Source organism: Ctenocephalides felis, unplaced genomic scaffold (genome assembly GCF_003426905.1).
Source record: "Ctenocephalides felis isolate EL2017-DRISC unplaced genomic scaffold, ASM342690v1 CF-g0.4_SCAFFOLD_01886, whole genome shotgun sequence".
Taxonomy (NCBI): Eukaryota; Metazoa; Arthropoda; class Insecta; order Siphonaptera; family Pulicidae; genus Ctenocephalides; species Ctenocephalides felis.
This window is the reverse complement of record NW_020538040.1, coordinates 1,795,385-1,820,048: the sequence shown is the minus strand read 5'-3', so window position 1 is coordinate 1,820,048 and position 24,664 is coordinate 1,795,385. Positions and strand designations below refer to the sequence as shown.

General features: G+C 27.6%; 1 protein-coding gene across 1 annotated transcript in view; it reads right to left on the bottom strand.

The window, feature by feature from the left end:
- Positions 1-24,148, bottom strand: part of LOC113376851 (sn1-specific diacylglycerol lipase alpha-like) — a 57,317-nt gene extending 33,169 nt beyond the window's left edge. The window contains exon 1 of the mRNA XM_026616923.1: positions 24,114-24,148. The gene's annotated coding sequence lies outside the window, so the exon portion shown is untranslated. The remainder of the gene's footprint in view (positions 1-24,113) is intronic.
- Positions 24,149-24,664: the final 516 nt, after the last annotated feature.

Genomic DNA, 24,664 nt, shown 5'->3' with positions numbered 1-24,664 from the left:
TTTGTATCCGCATCTCATAATTGAGATACAAATTGAATCAGATCATTTAGTTCCTCGAAATTAATTACATATTATCGTACATTGATTCTTAGTAGAATCGTATGGCGATTCGCCTTATCGCAAAATTGGTGGCCCCCTTGACCTCTCATTCCATGATAAAGACTCCGATAGAATCCAATCGAATTGATAAAACATTATATCTACGCGTCGTGTTTTTACTATATTTGGTAATAAACTTCAAATGAATGAATTAAATGTTATCGATCAATCGGTAATGAAATTCCGATGTAGATTTTTAGATAAAACATTTTCAAGTAGCAATGCTACCTGATATGCCTATAGAGTTCTATTATGTTCATTAAATTCCTGTTATTATGATACTTGATTAAAGCAGTTTAACATTGTATTAATATGCAACATCTGGCAATCCTATGAAATTTCTCACAATCTGGCAACACCGCTGCCAGGATAACTTCACTCTCGTTCTATCTTTCTCTCTTTCTCTCTCTTACATTCAAATCCAAAAAGATAAATAATTAAATTTAAAGTAGAAGTGTGAAAATAAGGATTAGTCAACTATAATTCAAGCAATAATTATTTTCAAATTCAAACTGCATTTTTATATTATACGCCTACGCACAGCAACCGCGTAGCATTTTGACAGTTTTTAGAACAATTTTGTATGAAAAAAGCAACTTAACATAGGCTTGCCTAGATTGGTCTATTTTACCAGTAGAATTCTAATATAATTTTACTTAAATTTGTTTTTAAAAACAGTAGAAATTTTTTTGTATCTTATGAGTAAGATAAGAGAAAAATCTTATCCGACAATAGACGAAATAATATCCGCTATTGCGTGTACGACATCATACGACACCTCCTGAGATAAAAATTTAATGATCAAACCACACCATGTAATTAAATACTCGATTAAGACTTCGATAATAATATGTTGTTTGTTATTTATCGATATTTAATAGGAGAGCCGAGAGTTAGTTTCATTATCTATTCGACATTTTTATTATATTAGTTAAATTGAAGGTTTCATTCTTGGATAAATGTTTTATCTAATCTTCGTACTATCGTAGGTATATTCATATAATAATATGAAAACATTTAATTAGAAATAAAGTTACGAATTACTGTTATGTAACATGTGGCAACCCTATACAAATCAGGCCTATTACAATCAGGCAACACCGCCGCCATAATAACTTCATGTCTGTTTCTCTCTTTCTCTTTCAAAAAGACAAAGAAGAAACTTATAAATTTAACAGAGTAATAAGTAAATAGTGATCGGACTTTCTAAACTTATACATATTGTTATAAAGCTAATAAAATTATCTACAAATCTGTATATAACGTTTAATAACTTTTAAAACAAAATTAATTATGAAAAATATGCAAAGTTCAAAATTCATTTAGTCATTGGTTACATTTTTTTAAACTTACGTTTATATTTCTAAAAGTTGTTTTACAGCATATATATTATTATATATCGTTGAAAAGCTAATGAAATTATCTATCACTCTTTATATAATAATATTACGTTTCGAACAAAATTATTCACAAAATACAATATTAGGGTTGATGACAAAATATAAATATCAAAGTGTAAATTCAAATTTAAATATTAACGGTCAAAAAAGAGTTGACAGTACCAACCCGTATACAACTTCATATTGTTGGGTACATTGTTGGAAATTAAATGCAGTAATTTTAATATTTTATATTTTAATTTTGTTAATATTTTACCTACCAGAATGAAAATTTATTTTTTTGCCAAAAAATTCGATGTGGTTATTTTGTTTTTTCCTCGACGTTTCAAGTCATTCTGAATCGAATGAAAACGAAATTGAAAAAAGTGTGTGCGTAATTCTTATCGTTTGAATTGTTTATGTGTATGTTTCTATCTTTTTCTCAGTTTGATCGTCAGTAGAGTTTCTTTTCTAATTTTCTATCCTGATTTAGTTTGTTCGTCAGTAGAGTCCTCTCTTAATTTTCTATTTAAATATTTTGTTTGCTCGTCAGTAGAGTCCCTTTTATAATTTTCTATCAAAATATGAAATTTGCTCGTCAGTAGAGACCCTTTTCTAATTTTCCATCTAGATATTTAATTTGTTCGTCAGTAGAGTCCTCTCCTAATTTTCTATTTAAATATTTTGTTTGCTTGTTAGTAGAGTTCCTTTTCTAATTTTCCATCTAGATATTTAATTTGCTCGTCAGTAGAGTCCTTTTTACAATTTCCTATCAAGATATTTAATTTGCTCGTCAGTAGAGTCCTTTTTACAATTTCCTATCAAGATATTTAATTTGCTCGTCAGTAGAGTCCTTTTTACAATTTCCTATCAAGATATTTAATTTGCTCGTCAGTAAACTTTTTTTTATAATTTTCTATCCAGATATTTAATTTGCTCGTCAGTAGAGTCCCTTTTTCAATTTTCTTTCCAGATATTTAATATGCTCGTCAGTAGAGTCCCTTTTACAATTTTCTATCAAGATATTTAATTTGCTCGTTAGTAGAGTTTCTTTTCTAATTTTCCATCTAGATATTTAATTTGCTCGTCAGTAGAGACCCTTTTTTAATTTTCCATCTAGATATTTAATTTGTTCGTCAGTAGAGTCCTCTTCTAATTTTCTATTTAAATATTTTGTTTGCTCGTTAGTAGAGTTTCTTTTCTAATTTTCCATCTAGATATTTAATTTGCTCGTCAGTAGAGTCCTTTTTCTAATTTTCTATCCAGATTTAATTTGCTCGTCAGTAAAGTCCTCTTCTAATTTTCTATTTAAATATTTTGTTTGCTCGTCAGTAGAGTCCCTTTTCAAATTTTCTATCTAAATATTCTGTTTGCTCGTCAGTAGAGTCCTTTTTATATTTTGATTTGTTCCTCGTAGAATCCTCATCTAATTTTCTATTCATATATCAAATTTGCTCGTCAGTAGAGTCCCATCTGTATTATTCGAATCAATATTTAACTTACTTGTTGGTAAAGTCTTTTTTAATTTCCTCTTTAGATATTTATAATTATTGTCAGTATAGTCCTTTTTTTTAAATAATAATTTGTTCGTTGTAGAGTTCTTTTATCTTTTTCTTAGTTTGTTCGTCAGTAGAGTCCCTTTTACAAGAAACGTAATAAATAAATAGAGACCGGATTTTTTAAACTTAAAAGTACTTATGATTTATTTCTTAATGACTCTTATTACTAAATAGATTATAGAAAGATCTCATCCCAGCTCTCTGTCTATTCCTCGTTTCATTTTACAACATTCTAAAGTCGACGGATGGACGGACGGACGATATCATAATTACACATTACACACGATATACATTTAGCAGCATTTTTACAATTTGCAAAAAAGAAACGGACTTTGGATCTTGATAATTGAGTAAGACGATATTTGCATAAACACACGACCACGAACAAGACGCATTCGTACACATTCGCCATTACAGTCGCTTGAATGGTTGATAAATAAACAAATACATACTTCATATGACACCATATGCCTTTACATATTTATTATTGTTGAATAGATTCTGGATGAATAATTTAATAAATGAATTAATATATAATAATAAATAAAAAGCATTTGATTATTTATTTATAGAGTTTGGATTTCAAATTAGAAAATTATTACTGCTTGAATTATAGTTGACTTATCCTTATTTTCACACTTCTATATTAAATTCAATTATTTATCTTTTTGAGGACATGAATGTAAGAGAGAGATATAGAGAAAGAAAAAGAGAGAACGTGAGTGAAGTTATCCTGGCGTCGGTGTTGCCAGATTGTGAGAAATTTCATAGGGTTGCCACATATTATAAAACAGTACACTTGTAATAGTTTAGTTATACAAAATAATTCATATAATTTTTAGTAATAATATTAATATATTTTAATTTTTTTTCTTATCTCATTTTATCTATATTTTTTTTTTTCTATATTCCTTTCGAAGACAAAAAATGCTTGCATTCTAAATTTTCAACAAATAAAAAGTAAATCGGTTTTTTATTAGTTTTCTTTTCCATGTCATTATATTTGTTTTCTTAGAGTCCATATCTCTGATCCGTAGACATTTTTATTTTTGTTACAAGTCCATATCGAAATTTGCTCGTCAGTAAAGTCCTTTCTTTCCTTATATGTCTAATTCAAATTTCTTAGTCAGTATACTATATTTTAACCTTTATATTTGATTTTATTTTAATCTCATAATTAATAATGGGTTTGCAAGTAGAGTTGTCTTTTCGTCATTCAACTCGATATTTAATTTGCTCATCAATACAGTTCTAATTTTCGGAATAAATAATAAAAAACAATTCTATTTAAATTAGAAAATCATATCTGTTTGTATTATAGTTTATTTCAACGCCACTGCTTTTAATTTATGAAAATAATTTATTAATTTTTTCAAATTAGTTTCTTTTTTGACAATACAAATAGAGACGGAAACAGAGAAAAAAAGAGAGAGAACGAGATTACGAGAGGCGATGTTGCCCGATTGTGAGAAATTTCATAAGAGTCCTTAGGGTTGCCAGATGGCATTACAGTTCGATTTGCAACTGTTTTAATCATTATACAAAATTTCAAAACATTTTTGGTAATAACATTATATATATATATATATATATATATATATATATATTTAAATTATAATGTTAGTAATGTATAATATTACCCATAATAATGATAAAGTAATTACAGTGCCGTTCATCATTTATAAATCAAATATTTGCTCTGAAAATCCAGCGTGACGCGTTTACACGACACAAAAACAAACAGGCACAGAAAAAAATATGACATGATTTGTCGTCATTGCAGGACAATCTTATATTTATAACTAGTGGGGTGGGTGGCATCGTGCCTTAAGGCAAATTGCTGGAACTTCCCGTACCGTAACGAAATGTTCGAGGAATTTTGAATGTTTTCAAATAGATTATTATAAATAAATATTGTAACATTGTCTAATATTAAGAAGAATTATATAAACTGAATTGCAGAGTTGAAATTATTTGTTTAAAGTACATTGGAACTATAGTCAAAATTAAAAATAAAATCTGAATTATTTTCGATATACAAAAAATTAAAAAAAAAAAGGAAAAAAAATACATAATTTTTTTTTCCAAAATCAATTATTTTGTTAAGACAAGCAGAAAGTTTTTTGAATCAATTGAATCGGACGCTTAGTTCTCTCAAAAACTGCAATTTTTTGCACATTTAGTTCTGTATCTTCGAAATGGCTGGACCTGAATTTGCCAAAAACTAATCAACACTTTTCCGCATCATTACGAACATAATGTTTTTTGGATCATACAAATCGAAAGATCCGTTTTCTCAAAAACTCGATTTCTATTTTCTGTACTCTTTGCTCAATATCTCCGTAACGGCTGGATCTGCTTTTGCCAAAAACTAATCAGCACATCTTCCTATCAATAGGGATCTAATGTTTTTTTCTGAGGTATGCCCCGTTAAAAATGTTCAGAAACCTTTAAAACGTCGAGAAATGCAAAAATATTCATTTTCGATTTTCAGCCCATTACTATAACTACCCTACGGAAAGTTAACAAAAGGTGAAAGGAGCTCTAATGAATATATGTATATTATAAAACATTAATAGATTATATGTTAAAAAATAAATATTATTAGAGACAGTACTGACTAGCAAACTAAAACAATAAAAAAAACAAATTGTACTTTGTATTGTAATCTGTAAAGAACACTTTTGACGAACTAGTAGGAAACATGTCTTACGGTGACAATTATTTCGTTCAAGCTGTTTCTATAAGTCAGTTACATGTTTTATCTTATATGGCAACACTAAAATGATAACTTCAAGTAGTTTGAAATAATGGGCAAAACAGCTTCGCAAAATATAAACTTGAAGACAAACTAATGTTTTTTTACTTTTGTGCCATTTGGAGGTTAGGTTTTGACTTTAAATAAATAAAATATGTGCACCGAGAATAGCAAATCTTTACCGAACCCTTATTTGTAACATGATATTATAGGCCTATAATTTAATTTAACAATATATCGACTTCTAAGTAGTCCTAAATTAGTTCTGGTAAATATTTACACCTCTCCGTGCCCTTGTTCACTGTGACCTTGGCCTTCCATGATTTCCGCATTTTCGTGCGTGAGCTAAACAAACAATCGTGAATTTATTTTTTGCACGAAAAAATAATTAGGAACAAAACGGGTCATGTTTCGGATTCGCACAAATTTTTTTTTTCGGTAATTCGCACACCGATCGAGTTATTATGTAATCATAAATAATAAATGATATTCATTTATTCCGTTCATGTGATTATTATTGACTAATGTAACTTACATTGTACGCAATGGTGAAAAAAATTATAAAGTAGAAAGATAGAGTTTTGCTTGAAAGTAGAGTCACTTTGTTCGATTTGGATTCTCATTTTTGAGACATTTTTTGAGACTCGTGAAGATATAATTTAATTCGAAATCAAATGTGATATTAAACATAATAAATGTGTAATTTTTACATAATTATTCAAAGAAAATAGAGTTCCTTTCAATCCATATCTCTGATCCGTACAGAGCAATACAAATATAGCATTTTTTTAAAAAAAGTTTAAGTTTGCTCGTCAGTAGAGTCCCTTCATATTCTTTCTTATTTTTATGTTTTGAATCAATTTAACGTGTTTTTTGTCGTTTTTTTTTTAACTTTCTTAAGTGAGTCAAGATTTATCCTTTGCTTGCAAGTAGAGTTTGTCCAGAAAATAGCATTTCGCTTGACAGTAGAGTTCCTTTTTCTTTTTTATTAATTTTTATTAACCAACTGGTATTTTCTTAAATTTGTGTAATATATTTTTTTCAACTTGATCATTGAGATTTGATATTTGGACATGCACTGTGTATGTCCTAAGGGTGCGTTTTATGGTTGGTTTTTTATATCTCAACTTTTTTTCATAGGCCTCTAATATTTTAAAATGTTCGTTATAAGAATGTTTTATTAATTTGGATGTTTCTTTTATATCTTTTTTTAGTTTGTTCGACAGTAGAGTTCCCTTATTCAATATTAATGTTTTGTCGTTAGTAGATTATTTATTTTCAAATTGATTCAAATTGTTTCTAATTTTTTTGGGGTGTATTTAAATTGTAATTTAGTTTGATTGTTAGTAGAGTCCCTTTCTCAATCTGCCAAATCGATATGAATAATATATAAAAAGTCCCTTAATATAATTTCTAGATCAATATTTAATTTGCTCGTCAGTAGAGTCTCTTTTCTAATTATCTGCCTTGATATATTAGTTTGCTCGCCAGTAGAGTGCTTTTCTTATTAAGTTTCTAGTTATTTATTTTGCTCGTCAGTAGAGTCCCTTATGCATCTTTTAGTTTGCTTGTCAGTAGAGTCCCTTTATTATCTTTCAGTTTTTGCAATTTAGTTCTGCTCGTCAGTAGAGTCCTTTTTTATCTTTTAGTTGGCAATTTTTGGTTTTGCTTGTCAGTAGAATCCCTTTTGCTCTTTCAGGTTAAAAAAATTAATTTGATCGTCAGTAAAGTCCTTTTCTCCTTTTCTGTATCAAGATATTTAATTTGCTCGTCAGTAGAGTCATTTTTCAATTAAAAAATAACTTTCAAGTATTGATTTTGTTTGCTCGTTAGTAGAGTTTTTTTTGTTAAATGTTTTTATTAAATATTTACTGTAAATAGTTCGACGTTACTCAGTTTGCTCGTCAGTAGAGTCCGTTTTTATACTATTTTCAGTTTTACATTGTTTTGGTTTATCTTTGTCAATAGAAGAAATTATTAGTTAATTTACTCAGCATTAGAGTGTTCTTTCTACAGTTAATTTTAGTTTGCTCGTCGGTAGAGTCCTTTTCGCTTTTTTAATTTAGATATAATTGTCAGTAGAGTTCCTTTTTTATACTTTATCCCACTTGCTATTTACTTTCTAACGTCGAAATCTATTTTCAGTACAGTTCCTTTATATCTCTTAAGTAGAGTTCGTATTTTTGTATTTTATTCGAATTTCTTACTCACTCGTCAGTAGAGTCTCATTTTAGGATTTTCATCGAATTTTTTGTTTACTTATTAGAGTCCCAGTTTTGGTTTTTAGTCGAAATTATTACTAACTATTTTGGGTTTTTGTCAAAAAATCTTGCTCGTCAATAAAGTCCCATTTTTCTTTTTTGCTCGTCAGTAGAGTCCTACTTTTCGTTTTTTGTCGATTTTCTTATTTACTCGTCAGTAGATTCCCATTATTGGTTTTCATAAAATTCACATATTCTTGTGAAAAATACTGTTTTCATTTTATTCAATTTTTGTCTCTCCCAACTGTCAAAACCTAACCTCTAAATGGTACAATAATTATTAAAATATCATTTGTTGTCAACTACTTGAAGTTATCTTCTCCTTAGTGTTGCCATATGAGATGAAACATGTAACCGAGAATTACTACTATTACTATTACTTATACTGTCATTATGAGCGAAATAAGTGTAATTTTGGTGTAAAATATTTCAGAGCCATAAGTGTCGATTTGCTTTTTTTAGAAGTTGCAAATTAATAATGAATTCATTTAATTTGATTAATATTAATACATGTAAATTGACCATTTGCAAGGTATAATTTAAATTTTTAATTAAATAAATATTTTGATATCAATTTAGATAATAAATCAGAATCTTTGGCTCAAATATTACATCGTATGATACAATGTCGTCGGATTTTTGGCAGAGATTACTAAAAGAAGACGTCATACACAAAGACGTAACGTTCTAGTATTATATGGGTTAGGACTTTGAACTGAAAACGCCACACAATTTTTGTATTGTGACACAACATTTTCACTATTGTGACATAATTAGAAAACATATGGCAAAAATATAAATCACACACATAGTCATATGTACAGATGAAAAGAAAAATGAACTCTACTGACAAGCAAAAATAAATAACATGAAGGAAGAAAAGCATTTTACTGACGAGCAAATTCAATATTGATCTCTAATATAAAAAAGAATATTCTACCGATGAAAATTTAATTATCTAATTATCTAAAAAGAATCATGCAAAAAAAGACTCTACTGACGACCAAAGTAATAACTAGAAACTTAATAAGAAAGGAGACTCTACTGGCGAATAAATTTAGAAGTTCCTTCAATAAAATGTCTTGTAAGATAATAGTACTCTACTGACGACCAAATATAAATAACTAGACACAGAAAAGAGAAAAGGACTCTACTAACGAGCAAATTAAATATCTAGAAAAAATAATGCAAAAAGGGACTCTACTGACGAGCATATCAAATATCTAAAAAGAATAATGAAAAAAGGTACTGACGAGCAAAGTAATTTCTAGAAAAAATAATGCAAAAAGGAACTCTATTGACGAGCAAAGTAATATCTAGAAACTTATAAGAGAAAGGACTCTACTGACGAGCAAATTTAAAAGTACTTTAATAAAATGTCATATTAGATAATAAAAGAACTCTACTGACGAGCAAATTAACAAAAAACAACTGACGAATAAATTAAGACATAGTCTTAAAAATTAGGAAGAAATGTAAAAAGAACTCCACTGACAAACAAATTGCGAAAAACTATTAAAAAAAGCTTTACTGACTATAGGACTACGAAACCTATAAAACAGTATATAAAACTCTACTGACAAGCAAACTTGGAAAAAATGCAAAAAATGTAAAACAACTTCACTGACAAAAAATATAAAAAAAACTCTACTAACGTATCAAATTAAGAATAAAAGATAAAGTGGACTCTACTGACGAGCAAATTAAAAAAATTAAAAAGAACTCTACTGACAAAAAAGTATGATAAATATTAAAAAAGAACTCTACTACGAGCAATGTGAGTAACAACTTGCTAAATAAATGCTCCTGTAGGTGGCTCTGTAAGGATCAGAAATATGGATTCTATGTAACAATTAATTAATTACTCTGTATGGATCGGAGGCATGGACTCCGAATGAAGGAACACTACTGACCAACAAACTGTAATTCCAATCGCAAAAAAATTTACGTTTAATAAATTACTCTATAAAGATTAGAGACATGGAATGTAAAGAAACAAACTCTATAATGATTCGCCAACAAAATGACTCTTTACGGATCAGAAGTATGGACATTAAAAAACATAAACAAAACCTAATGGGCGAATTCTGCCGTAACATAGACGATAAAGTAATATGTTACTATGACAACGCTATGTTATGTTTGGCTGTTGGTAATAAGAACTGTGAAAATGTCTATATAATTGCTGTACGATCAGGCGTATTTTACTTAACCCAAAGCAAGAAAAAATGTTATGATAACTGCACCTTCGTGTAAAACGCATGATCGTACAGCAATTATATAGACATTTTCGCAGTTTTCACTACCAAGAAACAAACATTACATAACGTTGCCATAACAACGCTATCTTATCCTCTATGTTACTACAGAATTTAAAACAAAAACAAACGTTTTAAAATATCATTATTACTAATGCTATTATTGGAGCAATTGTTTAAAAAAATGGGTTTTGTCCGTTAATTACAATAAAAAAATAAATGTATAATAATTATATGTTTTCGATGACAAATAATACTAATGAAGTATGAAAAACTTTAAAATAATTTCGACGCAAATTCATCGTAGGTGATGATGAAAAACTTGTTTTCGATGACTAAGACGAATAAGAAGACATTTCTTGGAATTGTTTATTTATAATAGGAAGCACGAAACTTATTATTGTTGTTAAATAAAACAAAAACAAACCACAGAGGCACGTTGGTAGTAAATATTATTATCGAAGGAGTATAATTACACATATGTATAAATACATGCATCGAAATTAAGTTTGCTCGTCAATAGAGTCTTTCTCATTTTTATTGAAATTTGCTTGTCAGTAGATTTTCTTTTCACTCAAAATTTCAATTTGCTGGTTAGTAGAATTCCTCTTAATTCAGTTTGCTCGTCAGTAGAGTTTCTTTTACTCTTAATTTAATTTGCTCGTCAGTAGAGTTCTTTTTTACTTTTATTCGAGTTTGCTCATCAGTAGAATCCCTTCTCTTTGATCACATAATGATAATACTTTATCATATAACATTTTCAGCAAGTTTATTTCCAAAATCTAGATGGAACATTTAAATTCTGTTTGCTCATCAGTAAAGTTCCTTTGTAATATGATATTTTATGAATTTTATTCTCAAAATGTAGAATCTGATTGTTCATCAGTAGAGTCTCTTTTTACTCAATAAGATATTTACAAATTGCTCGTCAAAAAAGTTTCTGACAATTCTAGATTGCTATTTAGTTTGCTCGTCAGTAGAGTCCTTTTTTATGAATAATTTGTAATAAATTATAATTTGCTCGTCATTAGAGTTATTTTCTTTTAATATTCCAGATCAAAGTCAAAGTTTGATCGTCAGTAGAGTCTTTTTTTATGAATAATTTTTACAAGATGTTTCGATTTAATCTTCTGGGATTTTCATGAAACATTTATTTCAATTAATGAAATCTCTAATTTTATTCCTTAATATATTATATGATTTGGTTTGCTCGTCGGTAGATTTTCTTGTGCTAATTTTTTTTAATTTGTAATTTTTTACCTTTAATCGCAGTGTTATCAGTTTGTTCATCAGTAGAGTTCCATTTACCTAATTTTTTTTCAATTTTGCTCGTCAGTAGAGTTTGTTTCGACTTTTATTCGAGTTTGCTTGTCGGTAGAGTTCCTTTTTACTTTTAAAGTTTGCTCGTGAATAGAGCTCATTTTTAATAAAATATTTTACCAATTTTATTCTGAAAATCTAGATTCAGTTTGCTCGTCAGTAGAGTTTTTTTTTAATAAAATATTTTACCAATTTCATTGCTCGTTAGTAGAGTTATTTTCTACTAAACTTTGCTCGTTAGTAGAATCCCTTTTCAACAAATTATTTTACCAGTTTTGTTCTGAAAATCTAGATTCTGTTTGCTCGTCAGTAGAGTCCCTTTTTAATCAATTATTTTGCCAAGTTTATCCTGTAAATCTAGATTCAGTTTACTCGTCAGTAGAGTCCTTTTTTTAATATTCCAAATCAAGATTAATCTTTGATCGTAAATAGAGTCTCTTTTTTATAAATAATTTCTAATAAATTTTTATTTGCTCGTCTGTAGATTTTTTTTATATAAATAAATAAATTTTTTTCGAAGTGAAACTTCTTTAGGCGCGACTAGGATGAAAATCCATACAAATGCAACGGAAGTGCGTTACAGCAGCTAAGATAAGATAAGAGTTGAGTACCAATGATTCGTCATTCGATCTCGATGATATCATTTCTATACACGGGTCGATTGTGATTAGCCGTCGTGTAAGTGAATAGAGATCTGTCGTTGTATGCGTACCGATATCAACGAGGAAATCGACATAGATAAATAAATAAACATTTTAAAAAGTACATGATAGTATAATTCTTGATTTAATAAAAAATGCCTGAATCAGAAGAATATTTTACCCTGTCCTTGAAAATAATGAAACAAATTAATCATTTGGGCAGTGTACTAAACGTAAGTTTATTGATTAGAAATTATTTCTATATTTTTCGTAGATTTCTATGAATCTTTGAAGCTATTTAAATGGATAATATTTTTTAGGCAAGATAGACTTAACAGCTGTTCAAAGAATGAGATTATATCGCCAGCGAAAAAGTAAAAAAAATACCATCAGTCAATGAATGTATGTTAATTTTAATAACATGAAGTTCTTCAAACGCACCATTGTGTGAACGAATATTATAGATTGTATAGAATTAATCAGCAATTACTCCATTTCTCTAATTAAGGTTCAAGTCCTAAATGCTAATTACAATGACAAACCGATCATGTTCCAATATTTGAAGTATGACTTTAATTTCATTATTGTTTTTACATATTACTAATAAACATTATTGGAAACTGTTATATGATGTATTTATTTTTATTTAATTTAAATTTGCTACTTTGTACAGTAGCAAAATAGTTTTACTTCAATTGCGTGTGAACCTTACGCGCACTCTTTTTTTTATATTTTGTCTTTTTGCTTATCAACATTTAGTTTGCAAATTGATGGCAAATATCATTTGTCGTAACTTGTGGAAAAATAGATTCTCTACAAATTTTATATATATATATATATATATATATATATATATATAATGATGATGATGAAGAGGTGTCGAGAAACGTTTCCGAAATCTATTTTAAATCTAGAATGTGCGTTTCAGCTTGCACAATTATGCGTCTACTAAGAAACTATTTTCGTACTATTTTATGCCAGAGTTACATTTATACACTATATATATATATATATATATATATATATATATATATATATATATTATATATATATATATATATATATATATATAATATATATATTAATGGGTAACATAGATATCAATTGTCAGATAGAGATAAACTTGTAAAGATTTTTTAAAATTTCTTGGCAATTCCCATAAAGAAACTAAGAACGTATCATTGCTTTTATTGATGCTGTTTTTATTAAAATTTCAAATTATAAAAAGTTTCATTAATTACGAAGAAACCAAACAACGTTAGTCTTTAGGAAGTTTCACCAAGTTTTTCAAATCGGTCTCGTCGTTTTTTCAAAAAACATTAACGGAATTTTGTTACTAAAATACAATGATTCAAAATGACTTAAAGTGTCGAGAAAATATAAAAGACAAAACTATTAGGTAATGTTTTTTTTGTGAATTTTTGCGGATTATCTAGAACTAAATATCTATTAAGGTTTTGAGCAATGAGAGATATCACTATTTTTTATTTTAAATTTAAATTTTAAATGTTTTTCAAAATTATTTAAAACTGTCTAAATATATTTTTGACGATATATTAGTAGACTAAAAATTGGATGGTACAAGGTATGCAAATCAAATTTAAAATCGTTTCAGTAGTTTAGTTTATTCGAGACAAACATCGTGACACACACGCATTTATATATATATATATATATATATATATATATATATATATATATATATATATATAAGAACAAATGCATGAAATCAAGTAAAAGCTCAAAAAAACGAATTTGAAATAATATATAAACATACTTGATAATTTTGTAAGTGTAGACTTGTCATTGTTTTTATTAATACTGTTTTTGTTGCAATGAATAAAACAAAATGACCAAAAGTGTCTTTATTATGTATACGACTTGTTTTTTTTTAAATTTAAACTATGATTGATACTTTTAATGTGGTCCTAGTTTGATTTTGGTTTTTATTTTTTGGAATCCTTAGAACACAAATAATTTTTTTTTTTTTTTAAATTATATTTCATTTTTATATTGTATGTATTATTATCTATTAATTTAAGTTATGTAGTTATGTACCTATCTATAATTGTACAATTGTGTTGTATAAATATAAATATAGATATATATTATATTATATAAATATATATTATATTATATAAATATAAATATAAATATAAATATAAATATAATCTAAATATAAATATAAATATAAATATAATATAACTCTCAATATATATACATATCCCATCAATCTAAACTAAATATAAATATAAATATAAACTAGCTGTAAGTGGATTCTGTCTTAAGGCAATTAAGGCATCGTGCCTTAAGGCAAATTGCTGGAACTTCCCGTGCCAAAATTATTATTTTTTTAAAAACCATTAACATTTTTGAAAAAATTTCACTTCGAAAAAATAAGATTTTTTAGAAATTTTAAATCGGACAAAAAATTACTTTTTTTTGAAAAAAAATTTTTTTTAAAAAAAATTTTTAAACAATTTTTTTTTATAAAAATTTTTTTTTTGGAAAAATGTTTATCTTTATTTTGATATATTTTGGAAGATCTGAACTTTTTTTCAAAGCATCATACTGCTTTAACTGCATAGAGCAAAATATAAGCGCGTAAGCGCCGCGTCGCTGTCTAACGGAAAAACAATGGTACGGAACCCATAGGAATGTAAACAAAACTTATACTTATTGTTAAAATCTCAATAAAATATCTGATAATTTGATATGCATATGTCTAATGTCTAATGATTATTGTTGACCGCCAAATGTTATTTTTTTTTTTAGTTTTTTTTTTACTAGATCTCCGAAACCGCTAGACCTATCTTCATGAAAATTTGATCAAATCTTCATCTTGTTAATACAAGTAAAATGTTTTTTGAACTATACAAATCGGACGCTCCGTTCTCTTAAAAACTGAGTTACCGTTTTTGGCCCTTTTTGCCCCATATCTTCGGAACGGCTAGAATGTCTTTTGAATTATTCAAATTGCTTCATCCGCGTTCCCGAAATCGTCGACGAAAATTTGTATCTGAACACACACAAATGCACGCACACACACACATACACACACATACATCAATTTTCTCTAAGGTATGCCAATATATTCAGAAACCTTTGAAACGTAAAGTTATATAAAAATTTTCATTTTCGATTTTTGTGCGATTACTATAACTTACCCTACGGAAAGTTAATTATAAATAAATCAATTTATCATCTCCAAATTTCCACAAAATTGAAAAAGTGCTCCCGCATAGTCACAGTCTAAACGCATTTGCAAATAATTCTGTGCGATATTTTCACTTATACTGTGCTCAGCTTGGCGGCATTTTCACATTTTTCAATAATTTTCACAAAATTGGAAAAGTGCTCCAGTACACAAACAGTCTAAACGCACTTGGGTAAACATTTGTACCAGAGTGGCGCTTAGACTGTGCTTAGCTTGGGTGATTTTTTGAATTTTTAATCCAAAATTACAAAAAAATTTTTTGAAAAAAAATTAGAAACAAAAAATTTTTTTTTCCAAAATCAATTATTTTGTTGAAAAAAGCAGAAAGTTCTTTGAATCATTTAAATCGGACGCTTAGTTCTCTCAAAAACAGCCATTTATTTTAAATTTAGCTCTGTATCTCCGAAACCTATGGGCCTACCTTTGCCAAAAACTAATCAGCACATCTCCCTATCAATAGGAATCGAATGTTTTTCAAACCATTCAAATCGGTTGATCCGTTCTCTCAAAAACTCGCTTTCTATTTTTTGCACTCTTTGCTCCATATCTCCGTAACGGCTGGACCTGCCTTTGCCAAAAACTAATCAGCACATCTCCCTATCAATAGGAATCGAATGTTTTTTAAACCATTCAAATCGGTTGATCCGTGCGCCCGAAAACGTGGACGAAAAAAAGCGGACATACAAAACACACACACACACACACACATCCATTTTTTCTGAAGTATGCCAAAATGTTCAGAAACCTTCAAAACGTCGAGAAATGTAAAAATTTTTGATTTCGATTTTTGGACGATTACTATAACTTACCCTACGGGAAGTTAATAAATATAAATTTTATCATGTTCCAAGAAAAGAGAGATTATTTACTTCATAAGAGAATTCAAGTCGCACCATTTAGTTTATTTAATTTAATGTCAAATATTGAATATTATGCAATGATATACAGCTTTTTAGATAAGTGTAAAATTAGGATTTAAAAAATAAAACAAAGTAGTTTGTAAATGAGTGACCAAATAAATTTGTACTAAGGATATTGCAGTTAAAGTGTTTTGTTAAATGTTGTCCTGTTTCACCAACAAATAATCTTTTTTTTAATTACTATATTTGTTACAACTGCTAAATAATTAACATCTAGTAAGAGTATAGAACAATTATATAAATTTAATAAAAAGAGCACAAAATAGAGGATAGAATTTTCAAAATGATATCCGTAGTATGTTGATTTAATGTAAAATAAAAGCAAATAATCTAGTAGTGTTATTGTGAATTATTATAATTATTATTATTAGTTAATTGAAAACAAACCAGTTTACATGTAGCGTTTTACAAATGTTACTTTTTATATTATATTATACATATATACATGTATATATATATATATATATATATATATATTTCGGAGTACAAGAAGTTGTACTAATTAGAACATAATGAGAAATCAGTTAAACAAATAAGCCATTGTTTCTTACCAATTATTTTTCATAATGGAGCATGGTGTGTTTTGCAACGGACTTGTACATTTTTGCCAAAATTATATATATAAAATATATATATATATATATATATATATATATATATAAATATAAATAACAAAAAAACTTCCATTTCTTAATGAAGATGTTTTCATTTCAACATACATATGCGTAAATGCGTAAATTTTTGGAGATCGAATTTAGCTTCTTAGTGTCCATGAATTTGAATGATAATTTAGATAATAAACAATTTTAATAAATAAAAAGAAAAATTCTTTGCTTTTGTTTGCTTGTCAGTAGAGTTTCTTTCTATATTAAAACTTGAATAGTTTGTTTATATAATATCTTTATATATAGTTTCATCTTAATTTCTTGATTATTACAGTTCTATTTATCTCTTGATTTATTTTGCTCGTCAGTAGAGTCCCTTTTGCCAATCGAGTAAGAATTCAGTTTACTCGTCAGTAGAGTTTCTTTTCTATGTTTTATCAAATTTTGCTCGTCAATAGAATTCATTTACCATTAGAGATTTTCACTATTATAGATTTTTTTTCCATTTTATTAAGTTTTGCTCGTTAGTAGAGTCTCTTTTTCCTAATTTATTCTAGTTTGCTCTTCAGTAAGACTTTTTTTCCTTTTTATTAAATTTTTCTCGTCAGTAGTGTTCCTTTTAGCTTTATATTATTTTTTGCTTATCAGTACAGCTTCTTTTTTATTAAAAATTTCTCGTCAGTAGAGTTCATTTTTTCAGTTTTATTGAATTTTGCTCGCCTGTACAGTTCCTTTTTCTATTTTATTCTAGTTTGTTCATCAGTAGAGTATCAATAAAGTTACTTTTTTGTGTTTTAGTTTAATTTGCTCATTAGTAGAGTTCCTTTCTACGTTTTATCAAATCTTGCTCGTCAGTATAGTTTTTTTTAATTTTTATTAAATTTTGCTCGTCAGTATAGTTTTTTTTAACCTTTTTATTATTTTTTGCTCATCAGTCTCGTCAGTAGAGTTCTTTTTTTATTAAAATTTGCTCGTCAATAAAGTTACTTTTTTATGTTTTATTTTAGTTTGCTCATCAGTGGAGTTCCTTTCTACCGTTTTATCAAATTTTGCTCGTCAGTAGAGTTTATTTTTTTATTTTTTTATCAAATTTTGCTCGTCAGTAAAGTTTTCTGCTTTTATTTTTTTATCAAATTTTACTCGTCAGTAGAGTTTCTTTTTTTATTTTTCTTATCAAATTTTGCTCGTCAGTAGAGTTCATTTTTTCTGTTTTATTAAATTTTGTTTGTCAATCAAGTTTCTTTAACATTTTTATTATTTTTTGCTCGTCAGTAGAGTTCATTTTTTCTGTTTTATTAAATTTTGCTCGTCAGTAGAGTTCCTTTCTTCTGTTTCATTAAATTCTGCTCGTCAGTAGAGTTCCCTTTTCCTATTTTATTCTATTTTACTCGCCAGTACAAATTTTTTCCATTCTATTAAGTTTTGCTCGTCTATCCTGTAGTTATCAAATTTTGCTCGTTAGTAGAGTTCCTTTTTACTTTTCATAAAATTTTGCTCGTCAGTAGAGTTTTTTTTTTTATTTTTTTATAAAATTTAGCTCGTCAGTATAGTTTCTTTTTTCTTTTATTTTATTTTTGCGTCAGTAAAGTCTCTTGTTCCTATTTTATTTTAGTTTGCTTGTCAGTAGAGTTCTTTTTGTCCATAAAGACGAAATTCCTTGTCATAGTGATACTATTCATAGTAATATTTATCTTATTAATTATCAAAGCCCCTAAATATCGTGTAGAATTCTTTTTTCCTCATATTAGTTTGGTTGTCAGTAGAGTCCCTTTTTTAAAATCTTCAGTTTGTTCGACATTGTTTTAAGTATTTTTATGTTACTTTAATGAAGATGTTAATTCAATTTTTTATTTATTCAGTGGATATTTTCTTGTATTGGGAAGTTTATGTTACTTGCCTTAAGGAAAAATGTCCCATACTAGTTAATTTAGTGTTTAGTTAATTTAATTTAGTTAATAGAACTAGTTAATTTGTATTATATAGCCTGTAAATTGAGTAAATAATTAAATTAGTTGGTTTGTCAGAAAAATTCATTGTCAACTTATTTTAGTTTAAAAAAAAGTAGCAACTTTTGTATACGAACAGACTGTTAAATTTAATAATAATTAAATTAGTTTAAAATTCATTGTCAACTTATTTTTAGTTTTACAACAAATTTCACACAACTTTTGTATACGAATAGTCTGTAAAATAATTCAAAAAGAAATTTTTGTCCCAAATAAAAAGTAAATTACAACTTCGATTGATTTACCATTTTCTTTTATATTTATTTGCAAATCGAATTCAAAGTCGCAGTAAAGTTTGTTCAAGGTCGCATTTTAATATCCATAAAAAACATATTTCTTCTGTATTTTATTTGCAAAAATAATAGATTCACCATTTCCATTACACAAAAGAGTGTAATAAAAATAGATGTGGTGAAATCCGTGCTTTTGTACATTCATTTGTAAGATGTAATAAATTTAATTTGTTTGTCGGAAACCAGATTGTCTTTTGACACGAGAATCAATATTTGTCTTTTGTTTGAACGAAAATAGAACATACACCCATAGACCTTATATTACAATGTATAATAATTACATGAGCAAAAAAATGAGATGAAAGAAACTGTGACGTCACATGTCTGAGCGAACATTGCCGACGACAAACGCGGAATAATATATTATCTATTGTGATCACTGATAATTTTGTAAGAAATGATATTAATAATATTTATCATAAAAGTTATCAAATAATATCTAGGTAACAAATGGCATGTGACATTTTTGACACATATGTATCGAAAATTATTATTATTATTTTTATTACTATTATTATTATTATTATTATTATTATTATTATTATTATTAATATCGTACTATTTCTATTATTGTTATTTTGTTATATTTTATTATTTTTCTAGTATTATTTTATTATTCAGAAATTTTATTTATATTATTTATTAATTTTATTTTTATTATTATTTGCTTATATCATATTACGGATATTATTTCCATGTAAATTTTATCCTTTGCACTTTTATTTATTTTAATTTATGTTATTATTTATCAATATTACTTGATGTTAATAATTTAGCAGTTGTAATAATTATTGAAAATATATAAAAAAAAATGTATCAAAAAGTTCATGCAACTTTCCATAGATTAAAATGCTACTTACAACTAGTTTTTATTATTTGCAAGGTTATTTTACTAAGATTTTATAATACCTGAATGAATTCAAATTATCACTTGTAAATATAATTAAATTAAATTATTCGACATTAGAATTTCTTTTTACATTAAAATTATTATTTGATTTACTCATCAGTAGAATCAATTTTTCAATAACACTTTTTAATATATTTTATTAATTTTATTCTCAAAATCTATATCTAAATCTAAATCTTATTCCAAAAGTTTGCTCGTCAGTAGACTCCCCTTTTTATTTAAGTAATTAATAATTGTTATTATAATACAATTAATTTATTAAGTAAATTGTTTTCTCCTAAATTATTCAGATTGGTCGTCAGTAAGGTTTCTTATTATCTTTTAAGTCAATGTTGAATTTGCTCGTCAGTAGAGTCCCTTTTTGTCTTTTTTTTTACAGTTTTTAAAGTCACTTTTAATTTTTTTTTCTATTCGCTCGTCAGTAGAGTCCCTTACTTTTTTCTCATTATAATTTGCTTTATTGGTCAGTAGAGTCTTTTTTTCTTGATTTTTTTTTTAATTTTGCTCGTCAGAGAGTTCATTTTTCGTTTTTATTTCAGTTTGCTCCTCAGTAGTATCTTTTTGTCTTTTTATTTCAGTTTGTTCGACAGTAGAGTCCCTTTTATCATTTTAAATCAATTTGCTCAGTAGAGTCTCTTTTATTCTTTTTTATTTTAGTTAAGGTCAGTAGTCCCTTTTTGTCTATTTATTTCATTTTACTCTTCAGTAGAGTCATTTTATACTTTCGGTTTCCTCGTCAGTCAAGTCCCTTCTTGTCTTTCAAATTAAGTTTACTCGTTAGTAGAGTCCCTTTTCGTCATTTCATTTCAGTTTGCTCGTCAGTAAAGTCCCTTTTTGTCCTTTTGTTTTAATTTACTTGTCAGTAGAGTTCCTTTACCCATTTATTTCAGTTTTCTCGTCAGTAGAGTCCCTTTTTGTTTTTTTTTTATATAAGTTTGCTCGTCAGTAAAGACTCTTTTCACTTTTCATTTCAGTTTGCTCGTTAGTAAAATCCTATTGTCTTTTTTATTTTAGTTTGCTCGTCATTAGAGTTCTTTTTCATCTGTATTATTTATGTTTATTCTTTCTTTTTCAGTTTTTCAGTCAGTAGAGTCCTTTTTACTTTATCTTATTTCTCGTCAGTAGAGTCTCTTTTTGTCCCTTTTATTTCAGTTTGCTCGTCAGTAGAGTCCCTTTTTGTCTTTATTTCAGTTTGCTTTTTATTTTGATTTGTTTGTCAGTAGAGTCCCTTTTAATTTTTTTCTCACCATGTGCATCAATTGTCTTTTTTGTATTTGTAAGTAGAGTCCCTACGGGTTGCTTTAGTAAAAATATAGTAAACAGTATATCGATAGACCTTTAATTTTCATTGTTATTTAATATGCTAGTTAGTAGAGTCCTTTTTCTTCCTCCCCATATATTGTGTTCTATGAATATCCTATTCAATTAGTATTTAATACATTACTAAAATAGAATACAATAGTATAGAATAGAATAGAAACCATAATTATTTTTATCTCAAAAATAAGAATTTAAATTTAACATGTCTTCATTAAAATAAACAGAATTCTTGAAACAAAGTCGAACAAACAGAAAAATGTAAGAAAGAACTCTACTGATGTGCAACATTTAATACAAAAGAGGAAGAGGAACTCTGCTGTCGAGCAAACCAAGACAAATCAGGAAAAAAAACTGATGAGCAAACTTAAAGAAAATGTTAATAAACTGACTTGCATGTAAGACAGTTTTCAATCTAAATTATAAAAACAAACAAACAAAATGAATTTAATTACTAACAACCCTTTCACAAAATCCCATTTCACCCAAAACCCAAATCAAATCTATTAATAACTCCTTCCTCCGACATCTGACTTTTAACATTTGTCATTTAGTAGAGTCTTTTCAATTCCAATTTTGCTCGACTGTAGAGTCTCTTTCTCATCGTTTTTTTTTTTTAATTTGCTCGTCAGTAGAGTCCTTTTGTTCCTTTCTATTTCATTTTACTCGTCAGTAGAGTCTCTTTTTGCTATTTTTAATTTTAGTTTGCTTATCAGTAGAGTCTTTTCTTTTTCAGTTTTTCAGTCAGTAGAGTCTTTTTCCCCATTTATTTTTGTATGTTCGTGATAGAGTCCCTTTTATTTTATTCTATTACAGTATGCTCGTAAGTAGAGTCCCTTTTAATTTAATTTAATTTAATTTATTCTTCAGTAGAGCCCTCTTCTCTTTCTCAACAATGCCCCTTTTTTTAATCACTTTTTTCTCAATTTTGCTCGTCAGTAGAGTCCCTTTTTCTTGATTTTTTTTTTAAATTTTACTCGTCAGTAGAGTTCTTTTTTCCTTTTCATTTTGGTTTGCTCGACAGTAGAGCCATTTTTTATCATTTTAAATCAGTTTGGTCATTAGTAGAGTTCCTTTTTCACTTTTTATTTCAGATTGCTTGTCAATAGAGTCTCTTTTCACTTTTTTTTCAGTTTGCTCGTCAGTAGAGTCGTTTTTATCTATATTATTAAAGTTTGCTCGTCAGTAGGGCTCTTTTTCACATTTTTGTTCCATGGATATTTAATTTGCTTGTCGGTAGAGACCCCTTTTAGTCTACAAATTTTCAATTTAATTTACTCGTCAGTAGAGTCCCTTTTTCGTCTTTTTTTTTTTAATTTTTAGAGTTACTTTTTATTTTTCTTGTTTCATTTCGCTCGTCAGTAGAATCCCTATTCTTTTCATTTTATATCAGTTTGCTCGTCAGTAGAATCCCTTTTAGTCCTTTTTCATGTCAGTTTACTCAACAGTAGAGTCACTTTTTATTACAGTTTGCTCGCTATTTAGGAGAGTCCTTTTGTCTCTTTATTTTATTTTGCTCGTCAGTAGAGTCCCTTTTTGTCTTTTAATTTTAGTTTTTTTGTCAGTAGAGTCCTTTTTTGTCTTTTTTTTCAGTTTACTCGTTAGTAAAGTTCCTTTTTGTCTTATTTATTTCAATTTGCTCGTCAGTAGAGTCCCTTTTTCTTTTTATTTTTTTTTCATTCTACTCTTCGTCTTCAGTTGAGCCCTTTTTTGTCTTTTTAATTGAGTTTGCTCGTGAGTAGAGTCTTTTTACTCTTTCTTTCTTTCTTTTTTATTTTAATTTGCTTCAAATAGAATCACTTCTTATATTTTATTTCACTTTGTTCGTTTTAATATAATCTCTTTTTATTTTGATTTCAGTTTGCTCGTCAGTAGATTTTCTTCTCATATTTTATTTTATGCTCGTCAATAGAGTCCTTTTTTTCTTTTAATTTTAGTTTGTTGTCAGTAGAGTGCAATTTCTCTTTATTTCAGTTTGCTCGTCAGTAGAGTCCCTTTTGGTCTCTTTTATTTCAGTTCGATTTTTTTTTCATTTTATTTTCCCACCATGTAATTTAATTATCTTTTTCGTATTTGTAAGTAGAGTCCCTAGAGGTTGTTTTAGTAAAAAATCTAAAGTATATCGATACACTTTTAATTTTCATCGTTATTTAATATGCTCGTCAGTAGAGTTCCTTTTGTTCTTCCCCATGTCGTGTTATATTATTTTACTATTAGTATTAGTATTAGTATTCACTATAGTCAATATTAATATAAAAGAATAGAATAGCAAAGAATAAACTAGAAACACATCTCAAATTAATAACTAAATACCTCCACTGCAAATAACACAATTTACAACCCAAATTATAAAAACAAACAAAAAAATAATTCATTATTAAATTACTAACAACCCCTTTGTAAAATCTCATTTCACCCAAAACCCCACATCAAAAAAAATATATATATATATATTTAATTAAAAACAACCCTCACAAAATCTCATTTTACATCAAAATCTATTAATAACTCTTTCCTCCAACATTTGACATTTGACATATGACATTTAACGTTGACAGTTGATCACTAACCTTGAGCGCAGTTCACCTCCCCGCCGCTCGTCGTTATCCTGTCTCTTTTCTATTTTAGTTTGCTCGTCAGTAGAGTCTCTTTGTTCTATTTTATTTTAATTTGCTCGTCAGAAGTGTCCCTTTTTGTCCTTTTATTTTAATTTGCTCATCAGTAGAGTTCAATTTCTCTTTTAATTTGAGTTAACGTCAGTAGAGTCCCTTTTTTGTATTTATTTCAATTTGCTCTTCAGTAGAGTTTGCTTTTCTTTCTCAACAATGCCACTCTTTTTTCTATCACAATTTTCCCAATTTTGCTCTTCAGTAGAGTTCCTTCTTATATTTTATTTTAGATTGCTCATCAGTAGAGTCTCTTTTTTATTTCAGTTTGATCTTCAGTAGAGTCACTGTTTTTTTATTTCGGTTTGCTCGTCGGTAGAGTCCATTTTTATCATTTTATTTCAGTTTGCTCCTTAGTAGACTCCTTTTTTGTTTTCTTATTTTAATTTGCTCGTCAGTAAAGTCCCTTTTGACTTTTTAATTTCAGTTTGCTTGTCAGTAGAGTCCCCTTTTTT